General features: G+C 39.5%; 1 long non-coding RNA gene across 1 annotated transcript; it reads left to right on the top strand.

Moving 5' to 3' along the window:
• Positions 1–660: 660 nt before the first annotated feature.
• LOC116563188 lies at positions 661–18,045 on the top strand. Its single transcript, XR_004274266.1, has 3 exons — positions 661–670; positions 4,796–4,802; positions 17,783–18,045. It is a non-coding gene; the product is annotated as an uncharacterized LOC116563188 (long non-coding RNA).
• The last annotated feature ends 237 nt before the right edge of the window (positions 18,046–18,282 follow it).

The following is an 18,282-nucleotide window of genomic DNA, read 5'->3' on the forward strand; positions in this document are numbered from 1 at the left end:
ATCCCTACTTTACTTTTTTGTGTCCCCCCAACACACACACCTATTCTTACCCTATTTCTTTATATCTTCCCCTCTTTATTTCTTTCTCATTGTCCCTGTACTCTTTTATCCTGTGCCCACCTTCTTTCCCTACTAGCTATTTTTTTAATCTTTGTGTAATTTCACTTCTCTTAGCATCATTTTGTGCATTTTCCCTGTCTTTAACATACTTTGAAAAGCATCTCTTTCAGTGGGTATGTCATCATAAAGCTGTATCAGAATTTACCTAACCATCTCCCTATCTTTGAAAAGCATGGTGTTTCTAATTTTTTCCCTATTAGAGATGGTAATGCCATAACAGACATAAATGGAAATGTGTAGAAATGGAAGGTTTTTTACATTGAGTTAGTGATTTAAGAGCATGGGCTCTGGAGCCAGATCAGCTAGGTTTGAATCTCAGTTCTGCCACTGACTAGCTGTGTAATCCAGGTAAATGATTAAACTGTCATGGCTTCAATTTCCACATTATAAATGGGGGGGGGATTGCTTTTATTATTATTTTAATCGACATTTAACAATTATACATATTTATGAGATACAATGTGATATTTTGATACATGTATATAATGTATAATGATCAAATTAGGATAATTAGCATATTCATCATCTCAAACATTTATTCTTTGTGCTGGTAACATTTAAAATCTGCTCTTCTTGCTATTTGAAAACATACAACAAATTGTTGTTAATCATAGTCACCCTACAGTGCTATAGAAAGCTAGAGCTTATTCCTCATATCTAGCAGTAAACTTGTATACATTCACCAACCTCTGAGTATTGTACCCATCCTCCTACTCTTCCCCAGCTTTCATAACCACTATTCTACTCTACTTCTGAAATCCACTTTCTTAGCATCCACATATGAGTGGGGAAGTGCAGCATTTCTTTTTCCGTTCTTGGCTTATGGAAATGGAGATATTAATAGTAACTTACCTCATAAGAATTTCGTAAGGTTATATGCTATAATAAATGTAAAGCACTCAGAACAGTGCCTGGTATTTAGTAAGCCCTCAAAAGGTATTAGCTATTATTTGTAATATTATTTGAGGAAGGACATAAAATGAGGCTTAGAACAATTGACATTGCAAGCAAGTTGTTTGTTTGTTTGTTTGTTTGTTGAGACATGCCTTGACCTTGGCAGACATAACTATTCGATTACCACACTTTTCCCATAGAGCCCAGATATAGCCCCACAATCCCATTCATCTCTCCAAGCTTCCATTACTATTTAGCCTGAGTTAAGGTAAGGGATGGGCTTCTTCACATTCTTGTTCAAGAGCAGTGGTTCTCAACCCTGGTACACGTTAGAACTGAGGCAGGAGAATAGAGTCTGGAGGCAGGTAACATAAGGCTGATTCACGCTGACTTCTTAGAACTAAATCAAATGGAAACACTTCAGCTATGACAGAAAATATCCTCTCCATTTACTTAGGGCACACACCAAGTAAATAACTTTGTAGGCTGGGCATGGTAGGTCACATCTGTAATCTCAGCACTTTGGGAAGCTGAGGGTGGGCAGATCACCTGAGGTTGGGAGTTTGAGACCAGCCTGATAAACATGGAGAAACCTCATCTCTACAAAATATATAAAATTAGCCTAGCGTGGTGGCGCATGCCTGTAATCCCAGCTACTCAAGAGGCTAAGGTAGAAGAATTGCTTGAACCTGGGGACAGCAGTTGTGGTAAGCCAAGATTATGCCATTGCACTCCAGCCTGAGCAACAAGAGTGAAACTCATCTCAAAAAAAAAAAAAAAAAAAAGAAAAGAAAGACTTTGTAACTTTATCTTCATCACTTACATTGGGCATACATCAAGTAACCAATAGAAACCACTAGAGGTTATTTAAACCTCAGAAAATTCTGTAACGGGGCTCTTGAGCTGCTATGCTCAGGCCTGCTCCCACCCTGAGGGCTGTATTTTCATTTTCAATAAATCTCGGCTTTTGTTGCTTCATTCTTTCCTTGCTTTGTGCATTTTGTCCAATTCTTTGTTCAACATGCCAAAAACCTGAATACCCTTCACTGGTAACATATTTTGGTGAGCCAGCCAGGAGGTAAGCCTAAAATATAGGATTTATTTTTCACCTTTTCCTTTCTCTTCCATATAGGGAAATCTCACCCCCTCTCTTTTTCTTTCCAACTCAGGACTCTTGGTGGGCAGCACATAAACACGGAACCACCCTACAGGTTTCTGGCTATGGCTAGTGAAACTAAGGGGTTTCTATGTGGAGGTGCCTAACCACCACTGCCTGGTTCACTTAAGGGACCTGGGTCTTTTTCCTTTTTCTCCTTTTCTTTCCTTTTCAGTCTTTCATAGCTGTTTACTAGCAGCTCCCTGGAAATTGAAGGCAACTGGCTGGGCAACTCCCCATTGTTGCCTGGAGGCCAAGGAGTGAATGAGAATAGTTGCCCTATCTGGAATGGGGAAGGACTCTTTTCTGACTTTGCTGGTTGTAGTCCCTTATTCCTACATGTGGCACAGCTTCGAGTAAACCCACATATGTTTCAGGCAACTTAAACCTTCTTGTCTTATGCTAAATTCTTCCCTTCCCACACTCTACTTGCTGAGGACAAAAGAGGTCCACCCAGCCTCCAGTTCCTATTATTACAGTTCATGGCTATCACTCTAGTGGAAAGGGAAGCATTGGGAAGCATGGGCTTACAAAGCTCATAGTAGGCCATTGCCTATGAAAAGAAAACATGCAAAGCGTCACCAATAGCCACCCAAGGTCAAAGATGTCTGACATGCTAAAATTGGACCCCAAAGGGGAATTCCGTGGGGGATCCTCCAGACCTCTACCTCTCCAAAGGAGATACCCTCGGCAGAGTTTCTGAAGTCTCGTACTAAACTCTCCTTAGAATGTTCCCTCACAGTTTGGCCCCAATATTGTTTGAAATCTGGAGTTTACTATGAATGGGAAAGTGGGATGGTGTTGCACATATCCAGGCTTTTGTTCTGCTGTTCTAAGCAGAAGGGCTGGTTAATGTGTGATGTGCACCTTTGATGCTGTTTGGCCCCAGTTTTCTTTGGACTCTGGGGAGGTTTGGTCTTTAAAAATTAAACTTCCATGGAAACTGCTTTACCTAAAATTTTGGTTCACAGCCCTCATAGGATTATCTATTGGGGCAAACAAACAAAAACCAGCAAGCTTGTATTGCTATCTCATGGCTAGGGTGCCAAGCTATTGGATCTTTATTTGTGTGTGTGTATGCACGTCTAGATGTGTTTATTCGTATCTATGCTTATTGTTATATGTGTTGTCTATCAAACTAGCTTGTGAGTAAAAGAGTGCTCATAAATTACATAAATAAGTCTAAGCAATTTTCAAGTTCATGTGACTTAAGTATAACTTTACTAAATAAGCTGGCTTTAAAATTACTAATAAAATAAAAATAGAAATAACTTCAGAACTGTCAGCATACAGTTTTGTCTGAATTTTAGATCTGGCTCTGCTAGATATTTTGAGATGTTAGTGTTTGGCAGAGGTTATAAAATGATAAACCCAGCCAAAACAAAATAATCTTGGTTTGTGTGCCTTTTTTTGACAAATTAGAGTGATTTAATGCTAGCTAAATCTTCTGAGTTACTGAGAAAAATACTTGTGTATTTAACTTTGAGGCTCTTAGGTTTAAGTAAGTACCTGATGTTTACTGCTATTAAAATCATGGTTAACAAGGAAATAACTAACTTTAAATGATAGTGTCTAACATCTCAGTTTAGAGAAGTAATCCAGATAAACTGTTAAAAGTGAAAGAATTGAATACAGTGAATGGAATAAATGTTTTAGGTAAATTTTAATGTAAATTAAAATCTTAAAATTATTTTTGGTGCTCATTGAGTATCTGAGTCATTTCCAGTTAAGAAAGGTTGTGATATGGGGAAATATATTTCTAAAATTTATAGAATTGTTATCTATAAACATCCATATGTGATAGTTCTAGGATTTCTTGCTTTTTAGGGTTTCACTAAAGTATTAGGTTACTAAGGATAAGAATTCTAGTTAACACATAATTCTGTACACAAAATGTGCCAAAAGCATTTTGTTATTAGTGAGAAAAAGAATAATTTTGTCTAATTCAGAAGTTATCTAAAAGTTCAAATTATAGATTTGAAAAGGTTATTTATAAAAAATGTAGTAAGGAACCAGTAAGTAGGGGAGAAAGATGTGGAAAATATTTAGATAATATTCTTTAAAACCTGATAGAGAATGAGAGACACTTGGCTAATTAACATTTTCATAGTTAATGCTCTTAGTCTTCATTAAAATAACATAAGAAGTATTATAAAGAAATGCATCAGCAGTTTGGCAAGTCTTTTTTAATACAGTTAAACATGAAGCCGTATTTAGTGTGGTGAGCCAAATTTCACATATATGCCTGCATTGCTTCACACTATGTTTACTGTTTTGTATGGATAGTGCTGGCACTGTAGAACTGTATTAGTCCATTTTCTTTTTTTTTTTTTTCTTTGAGACAGAGTCTCACTCTGTCTCCCAGGCTCGAGTGCAGTGGAGCATTGAAACTTCTGCCTACTGGGTTCAAGCGATTCTCCTGCCTCAGCCTCCTGAGTAGTTGGCATTACAGGCATGTGCCACCATGCCTGGCTAATTTTTGTATTTTTGGGTTTGGTTTTTTTTGTTGTTTTTGAGACAAGAATCTCACTCTGTTGCCCAAACTGGTGAGCAGTGGCACAGTCTCAGCTCACTGCAACCTTCGTCTCCCAGATGGAAGCAATTCTCCTGCCTCAGCCTCCTGAGTAGCTGGGTTTACAGGCCCACACCACCATGCCTGGCTAATTTTCTTTTCAAATTTTTAGGAGAGATGAGGTTTCACCATGTTGGTCAGGCTGGTCTCAAACTCCAGACTTTTTGATCTGCCCACTTCAGTCTCCCAAAGTGTTGGGATTACAGGCATCAGTCACCACTTCCAGCCATATTAGTCCATTTTCATGCTACTGATAAAGACATACCCAAAACTGGAAAGAAAAAGAGGTTTAATCCCACATGGCTGGGGAGGCCTCAAAATTATGGCAGGAGGCATAAAACACTTCTTACATGGAAACAGCAAAAGAAAAAATTAGAAAGATGCAAAAGCGAAAACCCCTGATAAACCCATCAGATCTTGTGAGACTTATTCATGCCCCATGATTCAAATTATCTCCCAGTGGATCCCTACCTCAACACATGGGAATTATGGGAGTACAATTAAAGATGAGACTTGGTTGGGGACACAGATCCAAACCATATCAAGAACTTATTAGTCAAGTGCCTAGAGTGAATTTCTTGATTGCACAGGATGTATGATGATATTGACAAACTTAAGGATGTTGAATTGTGTATCAGGAATAACATATTCATTAGGTCAGTTTTTGGGGGCCCTGAGTAATACTGTACCCTCCAGGGTAGACTGGGTAGAAAAAAATTAGAGTTGGTTTCCAGTTTGTTTTTGCTTCTAGTTTTCACTTGTTTGCTATTTATTCTCCTCTGATTTTGCTTGTGTATGTGTATATAAAATCATAAGTTTTTTTAAGTTTCTAGTGGAAAGCTTTTATTTGGTTCTATGAATACATATGTTGTTTCCTACGCATTTCTAGCAAGTTATCATTTGTTCCATTTACATAGAATTCCTAGGCTACCTTTGTTAGGCCTGCAAGAATTAATGAAGCACACCAGCTTTTTAACCTTAAACTAACTTTTTAGATTTTAGTCTTCCTGATTCTTTAAGTGTGTTAACTATACTTTCATAGACAGATTTTTGAGTCATATTTTTCTCTAAAGTTTGAAAACTCTTTGTGAATATTCTTTTTTTTTTTTTTTTTTTTTTTATTTATTTTGAGATGGAGTTTCGCTCTTGTTGCCCAGGCTGGAGTGCAATGGCGCGATCTCGGCTCACCGCAACCTCCGCCTCCTGGGTTCAGGCAATTCTCCTGCCTCAGCCTCCTGAGTAGCTGGGATTACAGGCACGCGCCACCATGCCCAGCTAATTTTTTGTATTTTTAGTAGAGACGGGGTTTCACCGTGTTGACCAGGATGGTCTCGATCTCTTGACCTTGTGATCCACCCGCCTCGGCCTCCCAAAGTGCTGGGATTACAGGCTTGAGCCACCGCGCCCGGCTGTGAATATTCTTAATTCATGACAATTTATTTGTTTGCATACAGTCAAGCAGCGTCGCTAGGGCTGCTCAGAGAGAGGGAACCCAGAAACCTGACATGACAGCAAAAAGGTAAAAATTTATTAACAGTCAGACTCTGGCCTCTCCCTCTCTCTCTGTGCAAATTGGTGAAATGAATGGTAAAAGTCACTGTTTATCTCCTCTGTAAGGTTTTAATTAGTACAAAAAAGAATTCTGAGGCTGGTCTTAAGCTGTAGAGAATCTCGCGCTTTATGTGTTTTTCTGTATTGTTCTGCCATAAAGAGGGATACCTTAGGATAAAATGCATGCCTAGGGCCCCATAGGCCTGCTGTTCAAGATGGCTCAGCAAACTGGTCAGTCATGTCCTTAGGAGCTTGACCTTGTAACCATGTTTTCTCTTTTCACAATGGTAGCCCAGAGTTAGTGTTAAATTCCTGGCTTAGGAAATGAGTTTATTATCTTCCGTCTGTCTCTGTATTTATATGTGTTGTGTGTAATATAAAAGAGCTTTAATTAATTGGTTTAATAATAAGACCTTAAACCAAATATTTGGTGAGAAAAGTAAAAAGTGTAATGCCATTTGTTTATTTCATGTGACTTAAGTGATCTTTGGGAAATAAAGACAGTTTTAAAGATTATTGGTAAAATAAAAATATCTTTAAAAATGTAAACATTTGGCCTAATTATACAGGTCAGATAATAGATTTGCTAACTGCTTTAAGGTCATAAACAGCTTCTTTGACTTTTAAAAGTTGTTCTACTTATTTTGGAGTATTAGACTCTAGATAAGGTCTAGAAATGTGAAATTAGACATGTTCCCTAGCTATGCATAGAGGGTTATAAAGAAAAAAGATTTTATACAAGAAAGTATCTTATATGTTAAATTCTTGTCCTAAAGTAAAATAACTGGTTGTTTAAAAGAGGGATATTTAGAACAAGTCAGAAAGTCCACACATGGTTTCTGTAAGTCATAAAAGAATTTGTGAAAGATAATTTATGCAATAAATGTACAATTTAAAGGTGATTAGGCCTACTAAATGCCTCATAAAATGCCACTATGGGCTGGGTGTTGTGGCTCACACCTGTAACCCCGGCACTTTGGGAGGCCGAGGCAGGCTGATCACCTGAGGTCAGGAGTTTGAGACCAGCCTAACCAACATGGAGAAACCCCATCTGTACTAAAAATACAAAATTAGTCAGCTGTGTTGGCGCATGCCTGTAATCCCAGCTACTCGGGAGGCTGACACAGGAGAATGACTTGAATCCGGGAGGCAAAGGTTGCAGTGGGCCAAGATCACGCCATTGCACTCCAGTCTGGGCAGCAAGAGTGAAACTCCATCTCAAAAAAAAAAAAAAATGCCACTATGGCTCTTAACTGTACAACCTGCCTAGTTTACAACTAGGTAAAACCTGAGACATATGGAGTTAGATGCTGAAAAGAGTCAGGCCTAATCTGCACTTCTGCCTGGGTCCTAGGCTCCACATCTAGTACATAATTAAAATCCCAAACTTAGCAAGGTTTTCACCAAAAGTAGCAGTCACTAAGAGTTAACATTGTTACATGCAATTGAGACTACCAAAGAAACAGTTTTACATACAAGATATGTAAGAAAAGTGAAAAAAAGTTTAATCTTCTTCCGGTTATATTTTAGTGAATATTAAAAGATGTTGAAAAATTGTATGGAATTTCTATCATTCTAATATGTTTGACTACATACTATCAATCATAATTATGGTTATTATATTATTATAAACCACAGAAATAACCAAATTTCCTTGTATAAAGCTTCTAACTCAAGTAGAACAAAAAATTGAATACCAAGAAAAGACTTTGTCAGATTTTTATATTAAACCATCTGATATTGAAATTGTTTAGATTTACAATTCGAATGAACTCCACAGTCTAAGTCAGATTACTTATGATAACCCATAAATTATCAATGCTATGCACCTCATTTGGAGAAACAACTGGTATTCAAGAGGATATAAATCTAATACAGGTATTGATCGACTTACCACCTATGCAACTTATGACCATTCGACTTTACGACCACAATCGCTAGCCACGACTGCTCCGCGTCTGGCAGCACAAACGTTGCCCAGCTGGGCGTACGACAGTGCGGACCAGCTACGGCAGCACTACCATCTCCGCGTGCACCATTTCAACTGTACATATAGCCTACTCAACTTATGACCAAATCGTGTTATGACCGGTCCACAGTCCTGACCGTGGTCGTAAGTCGAGCACTAGCTGTATTAATTAAGCATGGGCTCATGGAGAACCAGAATGGCCACCTAGTCCTTCCTGTGTTCTTAAAGCTTTTCTTATTAAAAGTTCTGCATTCCATGACTTGTCATGGAAAAGATAAAATAATCCAAATTGAATGTATAGGTGTGGTGACTTATAAATTGCTAAAATAGCTTATAATCAATGTTTGGTCCCATATTCCTGAGAAAACAATCAAAGCTTCAGGTACATTTGGTTACGTGATGGGCCATTTAAACATTTTATAAAGGGATTTCATTCCATTGTTATTTTAAATGCAAGTTTTCTGGTTGTATGAAAGCTTTTGTGGACCACATGCTCTCTACTAAAAATGGTGGCACATGCCTGTAGTCCAGCTACTCATGAGGCTGAGGCAGGAGAATTCCTTGAACTCAGATGGCAGAGACTGCAGTGAGCAGAAATAGCACCACTGCACTCCAGCCTTGGTGACAAAGTGAAACTCCATCTCAGAAAAAAAAAAAAAAAAAGCAAGAGGGCTGATGTTGTTATAACAGTAGACTATTATGCTACAGTGTATTTTCATGAGGTAAAGAAAGCTTTTCATGGTTCACTGACTGAGGACAATCAACCCCCTCACTATCTAGAACCTGAATATTGGATTTTCTGAGAACAGCAAAGAAAGACTGTCTTTGCCATCCACACTACAGCAAAACTTCAGGACCTTGAACTTTGGCTTTATAATCTCACAACTGAGAAGGATCCCTCCACATTCTTGGGACTGTACCCCATTGGAACCCTTAAGTTTTACCCTTAAGGTAAAACTAACCACGAAATTTGCTCCCCAGAAGAAGATGGCATCCTTGATGTGAACAGCTTTACCCAAGATCATGGACCAAGACTTCTCTACTATCATGAAACTCTGAATATTTTTTCCCTTGTTTATGCATCTATAAACAATAGAACTGGAAAGGGGGTCTACTATGTGTATTTATCAGGTATACTCTTATTTGTGAAGGAGTTTGCAGTCAGTTTTGTACATGGATTACCTTATACCTCGATAGATAAAAAACGAAGGCCCAGTGTAGGTGAGAAACTTTAATGGTTCATACATTGGCCCATAGTCAGTCAGAAACAGAACACTGGTTCAGTCCTCTTAACCCAAATCATGGGTTAAACAGAACAATGCCAGGAGGGCTTTACTCTTCTAGAAGGGTATCATTTGTTAGGTTCTTTTCCATGGTTTAGAGTAAAAGAAGCAATGATTACAAATGCATCCCTTATGATAAGCTCTATAGCAGATTCTACTTATGTTATGCAACAGACTAAATTCTCTTGTGAAGGTTATGATAGAATTGGCTGAACAGAGGAGTATCTGTGCAGCTGCTGACACTTACGGCCTATGGAGTAAACATTGGGCATTATAGAGATTCGCTTGCAGCAGATTAACAAAGAGGCTGCTTAGTACAGTGAGCAGACTCTTTATCTATCTCATTATTTGATCTATTTGATTTTAGGAGGTTTGGTTTATGGGGACCCTGGGTAATGAGCATACTCCAAACTCTTGGTATCATCCTCCTGATAGTCATAATAATAGTGTCCCTGGTGTGCTGTATTCTCTCAAAGGTTTTAAATGTTTGCATGCAGTCATCTCTAGAATGCCAAATGGTCTCTCTTCAGCCAGAATGGCAAGAGCTGAAAGAAATGTGTGACCATGAAGACATCAAAACCTATGAATGACATGCTGCAACCAGAAACCAAAATGAGGGTAACTGAGAGTGTGCTAAGTACCTAAGTTTTGGTCACACTCTCACTTAAGTGAGAACCTGATCAAAAATGGGGAATCCTCTTTGACAAAATTATGGGAGGCCATTGTTTTGAACTGAGCTCATATACTAGGCCCCAACAGACCAAACCAAACCAATATGGAGTCACTCATGCTAAGATTTTGAGGAAACACAAAGATCCTAGAAGAGAATATAACAAATTTTTGTTTTTCTCAGCAAACCTCTATAACAAACATTCCTGACAGCATAGGTATCCACCCCCTGGAATCGCCATTAAATCTTTTAACTAAATTCACTTATTCTTGCCTAGAGACCATCAAGCTTCAGATGTTCATGTGACAAGGGTTCCAGCCAGTTCCAGGTGAAGGCACCATCCCTGAACATCAAGGAGCTGCCCTGCCTCCACTAGACAGAGCAGGGCAAGAGTTCCATGACCCTCAGTGGGTAGATACTATGCCCTAAGCCAGCATGAAGCAGTTACAGAAGAAAGACCATCAGTCCCTCTGCCTCCATAAAAATTTATGGGGATCACATCTCTCAGGGGAAACTGAAGAAAGAGAATAGGGTCTGGAGGCAGGGAACATAAAGCTGATTCAATCAGTTTTCCTAGAACTAAATCAAACAGAAACACTTCAGTGATTACAGAAAATATCCTCCTCATTTACTTAGGGTAAACACCGCGTAAATGACTTTGTAACTTTACTTCATCCTCTTCATTTACATAGGGCATACACCAAGAGACCAATGGAAACCTCTAGAGGGTATTTAAACCCCAGAAAATTCTATAATGTAGCCCTTGGGCCCCTATGCTCAGGCCTGTACAACTACAGGGTGTACTTTTGTTTCCAATAAATCTCAGCTTTTGTTGCTTCATTCTTTTTTTGTTTTGTTTGTATATTTTGTCCAATTACTTGTTTAAGAAACCAAGAATCTGGATACCTTCAACTGGTAACAGAACCACCTGGGTGGTGGGATAGACAAACTCCCATTATGTTCCCTGGGGATTCCTGCCTCTTAGCAGTCACACTCTTACATGAACCTCCCCATTTATTTTTCGTCCTAATTTTTTTTTTTTTTTTTTTTTGTAGAGACAGGTTCTCACTGTGTTGCATAGGCTGGTCTCTTAACTCCTGGGCTCAAGAGATCCTCCTGCCTCAGCCTCCCAAAGTGCTGGGATTACAGACATAAGCCTCCATGCCCAGCCAGCCCCTTCATTTAGAGGATGGGCTAGACTAGTGGCTTGTTTCTAATAAACAGAATATGGCAAAAGTAATAAATAACATTTTCATAAATGAGTTCTAAAAGATCATGGTTTTCATCTTGCTAGCAGACTCTTTTGCTGACTTGATGAGGCAAGCTTCCAAGTTGGAGAGGCCCCTTGGAAAGGAATGAGGTGATTTCTTAGCTAACAGTCAACAAGAAAGAGAATATCTTATCAGGTGAACAGCCTGTGGGGACCTGTGTCCTGCCAACGACCACTGAGTGAGCTTGGATGCAAAACCTGCTCTGTGGAACCTGGACTGCAGCCATGTGAGAGCCCCTCAGCCAACACCTTGACTACAACTTTGTGAGAAATCCTGAAGCAGAGGACCCAGTAAGTTGTGTCTGGATTCCTAAACACAGAAAATGTGAGATCATAAACATGTTTCGGGGTAATTGGTTACATAGTAATAGATGATTAAAACAAGTAAAAAGGAAGGGCTTTAAAATAACACTGATGCAAACTAATTAAATCAGAATCTCTAAGGATGGGACCTAATCATTTGTATTTTAAAAATCTCCCCAGGTGATCTTTTTTGTTTGTTTGTTTTTGTTTTTAGGTGATCTTAATATAAATCCAAAGTCCAGAGCTACTTACTAGACTTCTCAAACTTCCACTGAATGAGAATCACCTAATGTTTTTGTCAAAATGCAGATCTAGGATGCGGCCCAAGGTTTTGCATTTCTAACAAACTCTCAAGTTACGCTGATGTTCAAGTACACCAGAAAGCAAGAATCTAGAGACTAGACAAAAGACAAGGTAAGCCTGTGCTACGTGTGTGGCTCTGGAAATGGTGAAAATCAGGAGTTAGCAAGTTATTTAAAGGAATAAGCTTCAGGTCTTGAATCATTTAGGTGTCAATGGCTAGGGTGAGGCATGCGTGACACCTGCCTTGAGGTTTTAAGTCCAAACAACAGGGAGGAAGTAAGCACTGGTAGCTGAGATGAGGACTAAAAGAGAAGTTTGTTTGGGAAGAAAAATAATAAATGCTCAGGGGAAAAGTAATAAATGCTGGAAGTAACCTATTAGGGGTGATCAGGACATAAATTGTGGTACCCATTAAAAAATAAAAACACAGTCCTCCTTGCTAAAAAATTATGGATAATTTCAATATGGTAACAACAGACATTAGTTCAAGCATATGAGGCCCTCTGAGCATGAAACTTGTACAATTGCTAAGGCCATACTGCCATGTAGTCAGCCCTGGAACAGATCAGTCAAAACCAGGACTTACCTACTCTAGGAAAATATTTTTGGTGCCTGTCATCTCCTCTCCCCTCCCCCCTGCCTCTGCTCTAGAGATGCCATGCTGTGTGCCTCAGACCCTCTCACATAACACTCACATAACTCACATTCTAAAACTGAGGTCTGGCCTGGTTAGCTGTTATACCTCGCCAGTGAGACTGGAAGCTGCCAGAGGGTCAACAGAGTAATTGGTTTTGCTTTTTACCCCACCAGTGTCATTGAAGACAGGGTACAGCCTAGACTAGTTCCCCCAAGGTCAGACTGCTGGGAGCACAGTCAGCCCATTTTCCTTAATTCTAGCCCCATCCTGGATCCAAGGTCATCTCCCCAGCTGGCTACCAGCTAACAGGCTATAAACAGAGTTCACAGCCTGTAGCTCTAAGAATATTCTCAAATAGTTATTTTTAGCAGGGTAGTGTATGGTTCAAATTTGAAAATTTAACTGCCCAGTGAGTTCACCTTGCCCACTGCCTAGAAAAAGCCAATTTATCAAAACAGGGGAACTACAATAGAGAAAGAGTAATTAACCCAGAGCTGACTATGTGGGAGACAGGAGTTTTATTATTACTCAAATCAGTCTCTCTAAGCATTGGGCTATCAGAGTTTCTAAGGATAATTTGTGGGGGTGGAGAAAGGCCAGTGAGTCAAGAGTGCTGATCGACTGAGTCAGAGATTAAATCATAGGAAGTTGAAGCTATCTTCTTGTACTGAGTTAGTTTCTGGGAGGGGGCCGCAAGATCAGATGAGCCAGTTTACGGATCTGGGTCGTGTCAGCTGATCCATCAAGTGCAGGGTCTGCAAAATATCTCAAGCACTGATCTTAGGAGAAGTTTAGGGAGGGTCGGAATCTTGTAGCCTCCAGCTATATGACTCCTAAATCATAATTTCTAATTTTGCAACTAATTTGTTAATCCTGCAAAGGCAATCTAGTCCCCAGGTAAGAAGGAGATCTGTTTTGGGAAAGTGCTGTTAAGGTCTTTGTTTTAAACTATAAACTAATTTCCTCCCAAATTTTGTTTAGCCTACTCCCAAGAATGAACAAAGACAGCTTGGAGGTTAGAAGCAAGATGGAGTTGGGTAGGTTCGATCTCTTTCACTGTCTCAGTTATAATTTTGCAATGGGGATTTCAAAAATAGCTGACCCATCCCTTAGGGTTGGCACCTGTTCCACGCTGATACTTGTGTCATTTACTGGTCCTGTGTGGTTCTTGGTGAGTCGCAAAGCTAGCCTGACCACTCTCAGGATTCAAGAATGCCTTAAAAAGGGCTTGGGAGACCCTTTCTGGGACATGAGTATGAGCAACTGTTCACAACCAATTTACTAAAATAATACAAAGTCAAACTGATTTATCTGACAATCATACCACTCTTTTCTGTACTTAAATCATGTCTCAAACTCAAGAAACCAAAATGTCAAGATGATGAAAATAATACCGTATGACACCATCTACAAAATTCCGCTGAATTTTACTTGCTACAATCTTTCATATATGATCACAAAGTGTAGGTAAGTGGTGAGATGTTTGGCATCTCACTCTGTGACTTTGTACATAAGGAAAAAAACCAGTATTTATTGTGAAGGTAGTATGTGTTGGATACTGTGCTAGGCACTTCATACACTAACTCATTTAATAGCATAGAGAAGCAGAATAACAGTGATGAGGGGAAGAGTTTTGGGTTTTTTTTTTTAAGGTTACAAGTACCTTTATTCTGACTCTGCCTTTATTCTGGGCCTTTCAATATTTATAGATTTTGGGGAGAAGCATTTTATAAGTTAAACAGCCAGAGTTCCAGTGAAGTTCTACCACCTACCAACTCTGTGCCTCAGCTTTGCAATTTGTAAAACAGATACAGTGAAAATAATAGTACTTTTTTGGCCAGGTTCCGTGGCTCATGCCTAGAACCCCAGCCCTTTGGGAGGCTGAGGTGGGCAAATTACTTAAGGCTAGGAGTTGGAGACTAGCCTGGCCAACATGGCAAAACCCTGTCTCAACTTAAATTACAAAAATTAGCCAGGCCTGGTGAGATGCACCTGTAATCCCAGCTACCTGGGAGGCTGAGGCATGAGAATCTCTTGAGCCCAGGAGGCGGAGATTGCAGCAGGCTGAGGTTGTGCCACTGCACTCCAGCTGGGGCAACACAGTGAGAGCCTGTATTAAAAATTTAAAAGGCCAGGTGTGGTAGCTCATACCTGTAATTCCAGCACTTTGGGAGGCGGAGACAGGTGAATCACTTGTGATTAGAAGTTCAAGACCAGCCTGGCCATATGGTGAAACTCCACCTCTACTAAAAATACAAAAATTAGCTGGGTGTGGTGGCCCATGCCTGTAATCCCACCTACTCAGGAGGCTGAGGTAAGAGAATTGCATGGCCCAGGAGATGGAGATTGCAGTGCGCCAGATCATTCCACTGAACTCCAGCTTGGACAACAGAGCAAGGCTCTGTCTCAAAAATAAATAAATAAATAAAAAGAAAAAGAAATAATAGTACTTTCCTCATGGGGCTGATTAACTGATTAAAGGACTAAATGAGTCATTACAGGTAAGGCACTTAGGACAGCACTGGCTTTCTAGTGTTAGAAATTCAACTTTATCTTTACAACAACCTGGTGAGATAGTATGGTAATACTCAATTTAAATATTAAAGTTCAGAGAGGTAAAGCAATTTGCTCAAGGTCACATAGCCAATAATGCCATAGCTAGTATATGAATTCAGGAAAGCTTCAAGTATAGCCCAGGAATGAAATTCCTGGAATACTTCATACATGAGCTCCTATCATGCACAGGCACTGCAGATAAGGTGAAGAACAAGAAAATAAGTTCCTGTTGGCTTAGTTGGGGAAAAGAAGAAAGTCAAATATAAACAAACAGATGAACAAAGTAATTTCAGATAGTAATAATGCACTGAAGACAATATATAACAGACTGATGTCAATAAGCAAAAACTAAAATTAACACAAATGTTCATTAAAGATGAATGAATACACTGACTCTAATATGTCCATAAAATTGAATAGCAAGGAATAAAATATTGATTCATCCACAAAGTGGATGAATCTCAAAATCCTGCTGGCAGGAGAAACTCAGACACAAAAGCTAAATACTGTATGATTCTATGTATATGACAGTCCAGAAAATGCAAATGAATCTATCTTAACACAAAACAATTCAACATTACCTAGGATTGAGAGCAGAGGAAAGGATAGACTGCAAGAGGAAATTTTGGGAGTGATGGAAATGTTCTGTGAAAGAAAAATAAATCTTCAGGCCCCCAAATCACTAAGTTAAAAGGCAAAAGTCAAGCTGGGAACTGCTTAAGGCAAACCTACCTCCCATTCTATTCAAAGTCACCCCTCTGATCACTGAGATAAATGCATATGTGATTGCCTCCTTTGGAGAGGCTAATCAGAAACTCAAAAGAATGTAATCATTTGTCTCTTATCTACCTGTGACTTGGAAGCCCCCCTCCCACTTTGAGTTGTCCTTCTTTTGCTTCAAGTCATTCTGTCTTTTCTGAACCAAACCAATGTTCATTTTACATATGTTGATTGATAACTCATATCTCCCTAAAATGTATAAAGCCAAGCTGTGCTCTGACCACCTTGGGCACATGTCATCAGGACCTCCTGAGGCTGGGTCACAGGCATACATCCTTAACCTTGGCAAAATAAACTGAGACCTGTCTCAGATTTTCAGGGCTCACATTTTGGCAACCATGAAGGAAGTCTGAGTGGAGATGCTCCTGACCTTTGACAAATTTCTCATCGGTGCTTAGTACCAGCATGAGCTAACTTCATGGTCAAAATAATAGCATAATTTTCCTGAGGTCGGGAAGCACCACCTCCAGAAAGGACTTGATCTCCCCAAATCTGGTCAAGATCTAAAGTTTGTTTTGCTGTACAACTCCATTTTTGGGAGTTTGACTTGCTTCCAACAAGGAAGGTAAGTTTTCCTGCTTCCGTGATGATGGGAGGCAGGTAACTCCTTTATGCAGTCTGAACTGGCTTCTAACATGGAAGATGGGAGTTTTTTTCTTGCTTCTAGGATGGTAGAGAGCAGCCTGAGACCCATCCCTAGGTAAGTAGCTGAATTGGGGTTTTGTCTTGGCTAAAGTTAACAACCAGCTGGTTTTAATTTCTGTTTATCATAAGAGTACTCAGTAATCATATAAGTTTTGCAATCATTTGTTTTCCTTAACTGTTTTCGTTGTTTTATGTTTCTGTTTTTGTTGTTGATTTGATATTTTTCCCATTGGGTTTTACCAACACTATCTGACTTAATCAAATCCAAAGGAAAGTTCCAAATTATGGGGAACAGAGGTTCTGAAATGGTTAAATTCCCCTACATACATACCAAAAAAGGTGGTGTGGTGGGAAAGAAAAATGAGAAAAAGAAAAAAAAAAAGGAAGATTTATTATTTTTATTTTGACTACTGAAAGGGCTTTATATACACAATAAGGCCACCTTTTTGTGAGCCAGGTTAAAATGAAAGCAATGGCTTGAGACCCATGCTGCAGTTCAGTTCAATAGCTAAGGTTCTGCATTATTTGATCCACTATGGCATGTTGGGTTTGGTTCCTAAATCAAGCCCTTTCTGGTTTAATATTCGGTACTTCTGAAATAGTACCTATTTCTCCTAGCTGAAACAAAGTTATGATATTTTAACAGATTTTTTTTTTTAAGAAAGTCAATGTGTGACATAGTAAAAGTCCCATAAAACTGCATACCTCAAGCATACCTCAGCTTGCTGTTGAAACTGCTTTCTGTGACCCTAATGTGACAGGCAAGCAGTCCAAACCCACGCCATCTTGGCTTCTGTGACTTGTAGTAAGTAACTAAGGTCTATAACTCCCACCACTACCCAGACAATGTGTAAACTACGCTTATCTTGACTTTTGTGAATTGCTTAAGTACAATCAGAATGTCAAAAGTCCCCTGGCCCTCACAATGTCTGGAGCCCCTCACCCTCATCTCTGCCCAGGAGGTGATTTACAGAATCTACTAGCCCCCGGAATGTCTGAAACCCCTCACCTCCACCCCCACCCCTCACCTTCACTCCTGAGGTGGTTGTGTAAGATAGCTAGCCTAAAGTTAGAACCTGAGCAATGCCATTTTATACAAGACAAAGCTGTTTTCCAAAATTAAGTTGTAATGGCTGCCCCATTCTACTCACAATAACTGCTGGCCTTGGCTTCTGTAAATAAAACTGCTAGTTTGCTCTGTGAAATAACTACTATGTAAAGCTGCTTAAACTTTGCTAATCAGTAACTGCTCCCGTGGCCCTAATGTGACAGGCAAGCAGTCCTAACGCATGCCATCTTGGCTCCTGTGACTTGTAATAAGTAACTAAGGTCTGTGATTTCCACCTTACCCAGATAATGTGTAAACAAATGTTTACCTTGACTTCTGTAAACCACTTAAGTAAATGGAATGACAAAAGTCCCCTGGCCCTTGGAATATCCAGAGCCCTTGTCTCCGCCCAGGAGATGATTTAAAAAATCCACTAGCCCTCAGAATGTCTGAAGGCTTTTCATCCCCATCTCCGCTCCTCCCACTCCCAAGGTGGTTTTTTGGGTATAAAAAGTCTTGGCACCC

This window comes from Sapajus apella, unplaced genomic scaffold, assembly GCF_009761245.1.
Source record: "Sapajus apella isolate SASKATOON/1434 unplaced genomic scaffold, GSC_monkey_1.0 scaffold34, whole genome shotgun sequence".
NCBI lineage: Eukaryota > Metazoa > Chordata > Mammalia > Primates > Cebidae > Sapajus > Sapajus apella.